General features: G+C 38.0%; 1 protein-coding gene and 1 long non-coding RNA gene across 7 annotated transcripts in view; one reads left to right on the top strand and one right to left on the bottom strand.

Annotated features, from left to right (window-relative positions):
• The window catches only part of CTNND2 (catenin delta 2), a 638,971-nt gene that overhangs the window by 324,033 nt on the left and 301,704 nt on the right, over nucleotides 1–13,234 (top strand). The window lies entirely within an intron of this gene.
• Nucleotides 5,779–13,202, bottom strand: LOC113458900 (uncharacterized). The gene is made up of 3 exons (XR_012581263.1): nucleotides 12,643–13,202; nucleotides 9,794–10,996; nucleotides 5,779–9,001 (listed from the first exon to the last, which is right to left on the bottom strand). It is a non-coding gene; the product is annotated as an uncharacterized LOC113458900 (long non-coding RNA).

The raw sequence follows: 13,234 nt of genomic DNA on the forward strand, positions 1-13,234 counted from the left end.
CCTCATTCCTTTACCATGGAATGCTTGATCCCCTTCTCCTGCTCCCGGTGATGTGCTCACTCATGCGCTTCCGTATTTCTGGCTTGTGCCCAGCACCGGTTCAGCTCACCCTGTGAAAGGGCAGCTGAGGGTGCTGGCTGTCACACCACGGTCACCTCTCGTCAGTGTCCCCAGCTCTGGGCTCTGCAGCTGCCTGGAGCTGACCCAGCGCACAGGGGAGTCACTCAGTGATGGAGTGCAACCTGGATTCCTGTGTAGGTTATTTTAATTATGTATTACTTCTTGAAAGCGCTTCTGCTCTTTAAAAGAGGACTTCACAGAACATGTCAGTCTTGAGAAGGAAGTCTTTCTGTGTAAGATGGAAATTTTAAAGGTGTTATGGGCTCACAGTGCTGCAGAGGAACAGGTTTTCAAATTTTTCTTTTCTTCAGTGGTGAAAACAAGGACTAGAAAAATAGGACAGAAAACTTTCGGCCACTATTAGTGTTCATCACTGACATTTCACATGCAATTTCTAATAGTATTTAGTTTCAGACAGAGGTCAAGAAGTCCAATCTTATCTAATGCCGAAGGACTGCTTTAATACCTTTTTTCAGGTACAGATCTTGCCTCATTTTCAAACTGCCTGAATTTGTCTTGCATGCTTCTGTGCAAAACTGAATTCCCCCAGGACTGACTTTTGGGTTGTGTCTCACTTGCTCAGCTTCAGTTTAACACTGCCAGTTGTCTCTTGTCTGGCTCTTTTTATGCACAGTGTTTGAATCTTGTACTGTTTCTCACTTTCTTTTTGAAGCTATTAACTTGACAATGTCATCTGATAATGGGTCAAATGCCCAATGGAATTCCAGATGTATTAGATCTGCTTTTTTTTTTTTTTTTTTTTTAACTCCATGAAAGAAATTGTGCTCTGTGAAACCTTAATAAATCAAGTGCATTTATGTCTTTTCCTTTTAACTTATTAGCAAATTTTTAACTTTAGAAGCCAGCCTAGGCTTGAGTTGATAGTTTCGATTTTTTCCTCCTTTCTTAAATAGGTATGATATTTTGTAATGTCTGTTTGGAAATTGCCACCCCCCGCTTGATGGAATAACAAAATGTGTCATTATCTCTGCTTATTTCACTTATGGACTGGACACAATATAGTTCATCATGGGACATTGAGTATACTGTATTATTAAATTTCTCCTTACCATTATCCCTGAGTAGAACACCATTCTTGTTGAATACAAGCCAGATAATGCTTTTCTCTGTACAGGTCACTCCTATTCCAGTTCATCCTAACAACAAAGCTGTTTTGCATTGAAGTCTAAACTACCCAGTTGTTGTGCACAGAGTTGTATTGAACTGTATTTCTCAACACAAGAAATTGTTGAAATTGAAATTCTTAGAATTTTGTTTATCAGTGGGTATTTTCATGTTTTCTTTATGAACTTTTTGCTTACTCACTGTTTTGGTTTTTTTTTTTAAACATAAGAAAAATTATGATCTGCATACAGTTTTTAACAGTTGAAGGTTAGGAACACCTCCCAACCAGCACTCATTGATCTGGCTTTGAGCAGAGGTTTTGCTACATGATGAGCAGTAAAAATTTTTCTCTACTCTTAACACTGACAGCCCTGAAGCTAACTTGCAAATACTGTTCTTCCTCAAAATGGCCACAAAACTTATTGTATTCTTCAGCAAAATTATTGTTTTCAACTCTTAGCTTTATCATTTCTGTACTGTGAAAAATTAATTTTGTGAAGTCTAGAACAGATTTTATGTGATTCATATTCAGAGAGAAAAAAAATAAATCGGTTTCCTTGCTTTTCATATTAGCTCTGTTTTGCAGTGAGAACAGATTTAGCTTTTTGATTGGACTATTTCCAAGATGCACTGAATAAGTAATATAAAATCTTAATTTTACAATCAGCTTTTAAGACTAGATTAAGGTATTCAAGGAGAAGGAAGCTAAGAGAGTTAGTGAATGATGGCATAACTCAGTTGACAACCCCTTGAAGTTTCATTTAGTGTAATCAGAGAAAAGAAAGCTTAAAATAAATGCAAAGCTGGTAACTTCTATGTATATGTAGTATTTCTGAACATGGAACATGGTGATTTAGATGGGCATGAAGAGGAAAATATTACTTAGTGGCATGAGCTTTAGTGAAAACTAATGGGATTCTGGATCTACATGGCATGGGAAAGAAAAAAATTTAATTAATTGTTTTGAACAAGTGATGTTGAGGCATCCTAGAGAGGGATTTGCATAGGTAGCCAAGAACTCAATTTTCTTATGGTTCAGTAACCTTTTCACCAAAGCAAAGAACTTTCAAAGAATTGTATCTGGCAGTGTAAAGCTCAGCTAGTTATTTGAGATCTGGGTTTCATTCCCTTGTCTACTGTTTCAGCAGAGTCAGCAGAGAAAAGCAGTGATTTTACTTAACCAAATAGTTTAACATTTTTCTGCATAATTGTGCAGACTTTATAGAAAGTATTTGATGGTCCTGTGCACAGGATGAGAATCACTGCTCTATCTTAATGCTTTAAAGTTTTACAACTTTCAAATTTGAAGTGCTTTGAGGACTGCAGTCGGTAGAATTTTGTTTTATCAAACAAGCCATCTCAGCAGTTGAATTCTTTTATTAAAATGTTCTTAGATATGAACTCAGCTGCTACCATAAGTGACAGACTAAATGGTCTCTTAAATATTTCCAAGTGATAAAAGCATATAGCTAAGCCTCCTGCATTTTTTTTCAATGCAGCATGAGAACCTGTAATATTTGGGAATATTGTCACTTCTTTAATATTTGCCACATTTGCATTGGAAATCTTTACGATAAATAAGTAACAGACAGCTTTCACTACTTTTCCAATTTACGCTCTGCTTTGGTCTCCCCATTTTGTGGAGGGAAAGATGGTCTTTTTTGCAGCTTAACAGAGCAGTGATATGGAATTCAAGGGTATGCTTTTGTTTTTAATGAGTATTGGAAAGATTCCCAAAACAGGCCACAAGTGTTAGGACAAAATTTGCAATTCAGCTGTAGCAATATCAGCTGCATGGCAATAGGTGCAGATGGGGAATTTGGTGCTTGCTTCAATATGCAGGCAGTGAGCAATAGAGGGGTTATAGAAAAGCCAAAAAGAACAAAGAAGTTCCAAAGTTGCCTGAGCGCTTGTTTATGGATCTGATCAGAGTTTTAGTGTAACTCTGGCTACTGCAGTACATCCCTTCATGGCTTACCTGGCTGGCAAACCTTCAGGACTGGATCAGCACATAAAGTTCTGTTGCAAAGTAATTGCAACAGAAGTAATTCAGTATTGAAATGTGTAGATTATATATTAAATTAAAAGATTTAATATTTAACTGTCTTGTGAGACTTCATGTTCTGGATGTAAAGAATATAAGTAGAAAGATGATTTCATCCTTTTGTTAACAAAACAAAATTTCAAAGGATTAGTTCAGTTGTCTAGTAACTTTCACAATATTTTGTATTGTAATATTCTTCTAAGAATAAAGATGATTGAAAATAATATTTTTTCAGCATCACTAGTATGATATCTGTAAGATATTTTCTTCTTTATTCTAAAAAAAATATCCTTTTACTCTTTAGGAATTTTTTTTAGTGCCTGCATATAATTTTTAAAAATACAGCATATTTTATACATCTGTCTTTGCTAAATGTCTGACCTATGAACCTGGTTTTACTTGTGTTGTGTCTCCTGTGTTCTATTTCTTCTTGTAGGCAATGAATAATGGAAGAAATAGTATTTTCATAGGGAACTGATTCTTGTTTTCCCCTCTGCACCTTAGTGGTGGAAAAAGCCAGAATAAAAAGACTCTGTGCTTAAAACAATGCTCCCAATCTGTCTAAAGGTTACATTTACTTTTTGTCAGCTTGCATTAATACAATTTTAGCCATTTTCAGTAATAAATGTGTGATTAAAGGTTATCCATATAGCTAAGTAGCTGTTATTACCATGTGCCATTTTAGTTGCTTGGGTAATTTGTCAACTCTATATACAAACAGACAGTTTACAAATAAGAACTTTCACTCCTGTTGTTAAAATCATAAGCCAATAGCAATTTTTCATGGATTGATCCAGCTGCTTATCACCCACGTAACAGACCCAAATACCTTTATATTCATCTAACATTTTAGGTTAGAAAGTAGTTTTCTGTTACCTTTATATTCATCCACTGAAATGTGAATGTTCCACTCATCAGTTCTTACATACATTGTTCTTGGTTGGTACTGGCTGCTTCTAGAAAACTATTGCCTGTGTTTCTGGTGGTGTCAGTTATGTGTGGGTACTGCTCTGTAACAGTCATCACTTTGCCAGCATCACAGATCAAGGTTATTTCAAATACAGAACTGGAGGCACCATCCTGGGCTGCCCTTCAGTTCTTGAAGCTGGAACTAATATCAGCTCTTTCTAATAAACTTACCAACCAGCCTTCTAAGAGCAGAGTGAGTATAGTTTTCACACCTCAACTCAAATTGTGTGGGATTGGCTGCTTCTGTGATGTTTTAATACATTTTTTAAAGTTCCATCAAAAATTTCAGTGACCAGCTTGAACTTGTTTGTCCTTGTCCCATATGTGCTTCCTCTATTTCTTTTTCTCCTGTTCTTCAGCCTTGCTAAATTATAAAAGCCAGATGCAGTCCCTTCTCAGACTTCAATTCTTTCATCTAAATTCACTAAACTCTTCTGATTTCACCTTTTATCAGCCTTTATTTTCTCTATTAAAAAAAGATAATTAACTGAACAAATGCTGAGCGGCAGAATACTGATGGATTCTCCCACGTGCCTTGCTGAATTACATCCAGGACAGTACTTTGAAAGTAGCCCAGCTTTAAGTGGGGACTGGACCAAATGTTGCCAAATTCTCCCTTAAAAAAGATCAACAAAATCTTCCCTGCTTCCTGCTTCTGTTTCATGGGAGTGTTTAATGAGAATGTTTCATGTTCACACATCTGGTGGAGAATACGGAAACAAAAGACAACACTTAAGGTATGGGTGACCACCATGCAGTCTCTTCAGTGCCAAATTCAGACAATATATTGACACTGAGACTATTCTTTGTTAGTTACAGGGGCCTTCCGACCACTGTGGAGGCACAGTAGGAGTTTGCTTCTTGGCTCCAACAGGCATAAGCTGCAGGGAAGGAAGTAGCTAAATAAAAAGAAGAAACATCCTGATTCTATATTTTCTTCTGTAGAGGGGAAAAGAAATGCAAAGAAAAGGAAAGAATTGTTTACAAGGAAAGAGGTGAAGGTGAGAGCCCTGTGAAGGGAGATTTCTTGGAAGCAGCTGACTGAAGCTAATGTGAAGAGGCTGTAAGGGAGAAGAGCTGGGGAGGGCTGTGATGTGTGATTTCACAGTGACAGGCTCTGTGTGTGTATTGGGAATTTCCTGCATGGAGTACACTTTCTTCAAGGTAGAGGCCGTCTGGCTTCTGTCTGCTTTATTTCCCTAAGGAAGTGCTGAATTTAAAATGAATCATCCCCTCCAAACATTGAGAAAATCCCTTTCTATTATTTACCAAGGACAACACAGATCAAATATTGTAGCTGAAATAGTCATATAAAGTACATACATAATTTACCTAAAACAATGGTCAGCATGAGGCTCTCAGCTTGATCTTCATGTTAAGGATTAACTCTTCTGCAGAAGGGATATCCTTGTGCAATTTGTTGGTTTTTAAAAGACAAGGAGCTTCATGTTACTAATGCTGTGTCTTTTTTACCTGCTCTAGCAGTTAGCTGTCCCTAGGAAAAAAATATTGCAATGTATTCATTTACAGAAATGAGTTTCCTTAAAGGAATTTCATTTACATTACACCATATATATTTGGAAATGAATGTTATGGTACCAAGGACCAGAACCAAAAATGCACTGAAAAAATGTGTTGTAATTCTTATTTTTAGGTGACTGTCTCCACATATCCATGGTTTAACACCCAAACCACGGTGCTCATACAATGCATAGGGAACTGTGTGCCTCAGAAAAGAATCAATCTCATATTCACTGAATGTTTCTTACCCACGGGTTGTTTAAGGCACCTTTCAAGAAATTTACTTTCACTCCTTGGTGTTCAGTACGTTTTTCTGCTCCACTGGGAAAATACCTTTCCTCAGCGCTGCTGTGTGCACACTTTCCCTGAAGGCATCTTTCAAAACTTGGAGTGAAGGAAATGTAGCTGTGGTGGTGTCTTTTATAATGGAGTTTCTTAACCAAAATAATTTCTTGTTTTCTATACAGAATAGAAGTTTCAATAGGAAAGACAGGGAATAGCCCGATGGTTACATTGAACTTAATCACTGCTTTGATTTCTCACAAAATACTGTAACTGGTTCCATCACGTTGTACACGACTGCTTTAATAGCTAAACTTTGGGAATAAGAGGGAGAAGGGAATGAAGAAACTAGACCCCACTTTATCTTTTAGGGCATGGTATTGTTCTCTTTAAAGCATGGCAACAACTATCCTACTTTTTGTGCAATGTTGTCAATAAGGCATGCTTGAAGATCACAGTTTTATGGGTACTGATAGACTGTGGTGTGATTTAGACACCAGACTGCTCTGTTGCCTTAGGGCAGAGATGATTCTATGTATCCACTATTGATTTCTCTAATTTGCCATTTCTGGTTCTATTTTAGATGCTTGTTGAGTTTGGATCAGATCCAAATACCAGCACTGGGACTGAAGGAATATCACAGTATGCTGCTGTCTAAACTGCTCTGCTGTGTAGAAGCGGCAAAAATTTAAATTTTAAGGTGTCTGACCAGTGAGCTCATTGCTGACTGAGGAGGTGAAGGAGAGAAGGAAGAGCTGAGCTCTTCCCCCCGGGATCCAGAGACAGAGCACACCCGGGAACAGTTCAAAGCTGTGTCAGGAGATGCTCAGACTGGGCATGAAGAAGCATTTCTTTACCAAGAGAGTGGTCAAACACTGGAGCAGGCTCCTAGAGAGGTGCATGAGGCCCCAAACCTGTCAGTGTAAGAAGCTTTTGGACAATGACCTTAATAATCTGCTGTATGGGCTTGAACATGAGTCGGCCCTGGAGGGGTTAGGTATTTGGAGTCAATGGTCATTGTAGATCCCTTGAAATTGTGAAATATTCTAATTCTATTCTCTTCTAAATGTGTTCCTGTGTAGCTATGTTCAATTTGGGAAATGAGCTCTTTTCTCAAATAAAAATAGGTTTGAAGCAAACCAGAAGAACTAACATTATTAGCAGAAATCCAGCCTTGAGCTAATTCCTTCTTATTGTGAACCATTATCCTTTTTCTTAATTAATTAATAATGGGAAATTACAAAATTAAGTAATTTGGTTTGATTTTGGCTTCTCTAAATAAGAACAGAAGAGTGGCTGTATTGATTCAAAACCGGGGTCTATCCAGCCCAGTATCTTGGCTGGAATGCTTAAGGGCATGAAAGGGTCATCGGGGTAAGAGTGACAACAGGGCAATCACACGGTGCTTGTTTCCCTAATGTTGTTACTGTGTCCAAGTTTAACATTAAATAAATACACCAAGTACCTACTGCCCTCTGCATTCTTTTCCTTAGAACAGCAGAGCTTTCAAGGCTTCCACTCTGAAGGAATTCTCTGTGTTCACTGTCATGCCGGGTCTGTCTGCAGAACTGAAGCTAAAGGAAACTGGCTGGTTGCAAGTGAAGTAGCAAGTGTTCTCTCCCTAGGTGACCAAGTCAATTCAAAACTGAAGGAGATGGGTTTTGGGGGTTTGGTCTGTGTGAAATTAATTCAGTTACAAAATAAAATTTACTGTCATTGATGCTCTTGTAGACCATTTCAGGAGTGATGGTCAAAAACTACAGGGAAACAGGCTGTGTTTTACAATGTCCATTAAATAACAACTTCTGGCACCTCTTTGCAAGCCCTTTAGCACAGCACTGTGTGGAATGCAAGGCTGCTGCTGCCTTTCCATGTGTGCTGTGTACTTGAACAGTGTTTTTAGTGGTGTAGCACCTGAATTTTAAATCACATTTAAATAAGAAGAAACAGAACACTTTTATTAAGCACAATCAGCATAAGGAAATTGAATATAAATAGGACCAAAGCAGTTTAAAAATTGTTTTTAAAGGAAAATCATCTAAATTTCTGCAGGTATTAAATGTAGAGGAAAGCATTGATTCTTGAGACCTGTTTAGAAATTTGGCTGCAAATATTTCCCTGTACCATTGGAAAGAAGTACAAAACTTTCACAGCACAGCCACAAAGTTCTGCTATTGATTTCATAAAACCTAGGGAATAACAATCATTTTTCTATGAAAAAAAATCAGACAGTTTTCTTTCCCTGCAGGACCTTGAAGTGAGGCTATTCTAATAAAGGTGGGAATTACCAACCTGAATGGTTTCCTGGCATCTGCAGCTAAGAACTTTGTCATCATTCTAAAACTCAGTTTGAAATTTCCAAGGTATAAGAGAGCAGCCATCAGTAAAATATGTGTGGGTTTGTGGGGGTACTGTTTATTTATTTTGGTTTGTTGGACTGGGTTTTGGTTTTTATTTTCGTTTTCCAGGATCATTGTAGGGAATTGGATGAAGTTTTTTGGAACATGAAAAAGAAGGACTTCTTGGTAGGGCAGCCGAATTGATACCACAGCTGACTAATAGAGTGCTATTCAGTATTTGAGAGAGCGTACAGTGTCACATTTATAGAGGTGAAGGGAGTGCCTACCAATGTCATAGATTTTGATGTTATTTTAAATTGGCCTCAAAACCCAAAAGTTGCTCTTGAGGATTGTTTTTTATTATGGCAATTTATTGAAGGGTTGGTACTTTTTTGCAGAATTATTTAATGTAAAATTTATTCTTAGGTTGTTTGGTTTTTTCCCCCACTAGATAGTTGATACTAGAAGTTGTTTACTGTTTTGCAGATAACCTGAAATGTACTGATGATTTAAAATTTGCTTCTCCTTTGCTTTAGATGGAATATTAGTTTTTCAGCCTCCTTGGTTTTTGTGAAATGCTCCTGGATCTTTTTTCTTCCACCTTCCATAACAAAAAAACAATTTTAAAATCAATGAGACAATATCTGCCTGTAATTATATACAGCAATGGTTGTGTAGCTTCATTGTAGAAATAATTTAAAAGGCCATGTGCTGATACAACTCCTTGTAAAATGCTTTCATAGCTTTTCTACAATAGTGTTATATATAATTTCATTAATTGTTTTAGATATAATTTCATTAATTGTTTTAGAAAACAAGAAAAATATGTTGTTGTAGCAGATAGCTATAGCAGTTTTTCAAAAAATGAGTGACAACTGTAAACTGAATGACTTCGCACAAAGGAGAGGCACACAAACATTTCTTGGGTAATTAGAGAATACAGAAGTGTGAATTTGTCCTGGCAGCCTGTATGCAGGCTCAGTGATAAAGCAAGGAGTGTGCCAGGAACAGTGAATGAAAGCAAACCTACCTCGCTTCCCAACAAGGAGTTTCTCTGCTGTGGGGTTCTCCTGGGGAGCAGCAAGGCAATGAATGCCCATAACTGCTGTGGCCTGCTGTGCATGTGCACTGCTGCATTTTGGTGCATGTGGTAAGAACAATGAATTTCTGCAGGCTGCATAGTAAATACCATTGCTGGAGAAGCCTGTGCAGGGCAGTGGAGCTCCTTCTTGCACTGAAAGGTTCTGATCCTGTCAAGCCATTCCTCTGAAGGGGGCCTGCTCTCACATTAGGCCATGTCATGTCTAAAACTAAACCCAGCTGATACTGCAAGTACTGCTGTGGCCAGGTAGTCTGCAAAATGTGTCTTGGCCTGGGGTTTGGTGTAACTTACCTTTGCCTACCATTGTCCCTGCTGCCAGTGCCACAGGCACACATCCACCTTCCAGAAGTTCAGCTGTGTCCAAGGTGCCCTTGCTGCTTCCCAGCACCTGCTTTGGAAGGGAATCTTTGGGTGTTTGTACAGGCCCTAACAGCAACACAGTCTGAGGGTGTCGCAGGCAGCTCTCCTTCTGCCAAATACTCAATAGCCTTCCCCACCTCTGGGTTACCTCCCTTGAGGACTTTGGTTGCTTTTATAGAAATATGGCTGGTGAATCTTGTCCAGGAAAGTGTTATTTTGGCGTCATGTGGAGCATTCACTGCTACACCACCAAAACTGCTTTTGACTCCTGTAAATTGCTGGGGGAGGCATTTGATGGTCTTCAGTAACTCACCTTGCTATGCAGGTGCTGGCTGATCTTATCATGGTGGATTCCTATCAAGTTCATCATGAAGGGGCACCCGCTTCTTGTTTAACTTGACTTGAGGCACAGGAAGAAATGAAGGCTCCCTAAGGCCTGGTTTGTTGCTTGTTTGTGGACAAACTGTAGGTCAGTCTGGGATTTTTCTATTTGTGCCTGAAAAGGGATAAACTTGATGTACGGAGCTGCTGGTAATGGTCAGACATCCTCAGCTGGCTGTAGAAAATCTGTGTTTTTGCAATGCTCTGTGCTGTTCCCTAGCTGTGCAGAGGCAGGTAGAGCTCCCCAGGTGATGCTCCCCAAAACGAGCTCCCTGCAGTGCTGTGCTCATTTGCCTTTCGCCCTCCCCACATTCAAGGGCACACGCAGAGGGTTCTCACTGCTTTGCTGCTTTTATGCCATTTGTGCAGAAATGGGAACGTGTGAGTTCAGCTGGAATCAAGATGACTCTTCTGTGGATATTTACTTTCCTCATTCTTGCCTAGGGAGGTAAAAAAATTTTCACTGAAATATCTCCTTTCCTAGGTGGTTATTAAAGGTAAAGCTTTAAGCACAATGTAGTGCATCTTTACAGAAGATAGGTTCATTAGCTTAAACATTAACATCAAGAACTAAACATATAAAAATATTCTTCTTAGTGTTTTGCTAATTTGTTTGGGTTTTAGCATTATCTTCTCATTCTTAAATTATTCAGCTTCCTTGCAATTTTTCTTCAATACATGGAGTTTTCCAAAGGCAATATAAGCATAGAAGAATCAAGTTTTGCATAGATGAATAGTGATGGAAGCTTCTTTCTGTAAGTCAGGAAGAATTAATTAGAACAGTAGTATTATTTGTACCTAGAACGTTTGAAGTATAAGTAGGATGCAGTGACTACCAAAAATAAAAGAAGAATAAATAAATTACAATTATTCTTCTGAGTTTGGGGTAAGGGATGTAGTAGTTCTACCTGCTTGAGTTCTCAGGTCAGCGGTTTTTTATGCTAGGATTTTCTAATGCTATACCAATGTAGTTCTAGTTAAAATCCCTCCCTCAAACTCTTAAGGTGGGCTCAGGTTACCATAGCTCAGAACAGCTTGATAGAGAATTTTATTGCTCATCTATCTCAGACAAAGATCCTAACATTTGCAAACTTACATAATGAGGCATAGGAATATTCAGAAAAGTGGTTTTGTTTTGCTGAACATGCTGAAAAAATTCATTAGGACAATACTTCTGTTAATTATTGGGTTTTTGTCTTTTCATGTATTTGATGTAACTATACAGTCAATTGTACTGATCTCTTGTGCAAATGGGAAACACTTGAAAGCAAAGGACAGAAAAGTGTGCCCTTTTATTCACTCAAGCAGATTTGGCACAGTCGTGACACAGCCTAAAGGCTTCCTGCACAAACAAGTCAGGTTGCTTCAGTCAGGAATTTTTTTCAGGCCAAAAGCAGGGGAAGCTCAGTTAAAAAAAGGGAAAAAGGAAAAATAAAGAGTATTTAGATTAAAATTATGGCAAATTCTAATAAAGTTTTCTAGTGAAACCCTTTAAATTTTTGTTTGCAAGGCTCTGGCATTGCATTGCAATCAAAAAATGGCAGCTTCAATGTCCAACTGTATTGGATTGTTAAAACACTAGAGAACATGAATTTAATTAAGGAAAACAGCACTCTTTCCATACCAGAATATACTGATATCTTTGTAAGAGCAACTACAACTTTAATAGAGAATCACAGAATCTTTTATGTGGGAAAAGACCTTTGTGACCATTGAGTCCAAGCATTAACCCAGCACTGCCAAGTCCACCACTAAACCATGTCCCCAGGTGTCACATCTACACATGTTTTAAATCCCTCCAGGGACGGGGACTCACCACTGCCCTGCTCAGCCTGGGTCATGTTCCACTTGCTGAATAATAAGGTAGCATTGGGATGAAAATTCTGATGGTGGTTCTGCCATCGTGACTCTAAAAGCTACATTATTTATTGAAAGACCATTACAGTACTGGTGAGGAGAAGCATGACTAAAATTGGAAATGTCAAAATGTAGTGAAAATTCATTGTGATCCTGAGATTAATATGGACACTGTACAGTGTTTCTGTGGAAGTCAGACAAGTGGTATTGGGGATTACTATGAATCAACCATAAGTGATTCATTGAACATAATGACCTTTGTTAAATTTTGTACAAGTTTGCTACATAAATGGGCTAAGCTGGAATTCCTGGAAGTGGTAATTCACTCTTTATGCATGACTTGATTTTCTTTTCTAACTTATTTGGATGAGGTGGCATAGGCTTTTACATCATCATGTTCTTGCCAGCAACATCTAGTAATTCATTCTGCCAGCAAGAATGCCACCTGAGATATTACTTTTTTCTGGCTGGTGAGGTGATATCTAGCACAAAGAAATCTGGATACTGGAAGAGGGACTTTGGAGTGGAAAGTAGTACATTACCTATTATGGATTGTGCTAATTACAGAAGGGAAGATTGCTCTCAAGTCCCAGTGTGTCAGGTGAAGCTGCAGTTATTTAGTACATCTGAAAATCAGACAAAAGGAATGTAAAATTGGAAAAAGTGTTATTTCAAAAAAAGTCACTGTCCCTAGTCACCACTAGGACTTCATTTCAAAGGTAATTTAAATTAAAGTAATTTCATCCAGTTCAGCACTTTGCAGTTATTATTGTTTGTCGGAGGACTCTGGCAACACTTATCTTCAATATTGTTAATTTCAGTGGACTTGAATGCAAGAATTTTAGTTCACTATCTCATCCAAGGACTGGCTTCTTAATCTATAACATCTCACTACTGTGAATCAATATAAACCACAGACCATCGATATTAGGAAATTTATGATGATGTATAGATTTGAACTGGCCATGTTAACATTTATGATGCCAGGTAGAAATTAAAAGTTCTTTTAGAACTATTTTTATGTAAATTAGACAATAATTATTGTTTTTAACACTATCAAATCTGGTAAATAATTTGCACAAGTTCTTTACTGTAAAAATAGACCTCCATAAGGAAGCATTTAATTTCATTTAC

The sequence above is a fragment of the Zonotrichia albicollis genome, chromosome 1, assembly GCF_047830755.1.
Source record: "Zonotrichia albicollis isolate bZonAlb1 chromosome 1, bZonAlb1.hap1, whole genome shotgun sequence".
NCBI lineage: Eukaryota > Metazoa > Chordata > Aves > Passeriformes > Passerellidae > Zonotrichia > Zonotrichia albicollis.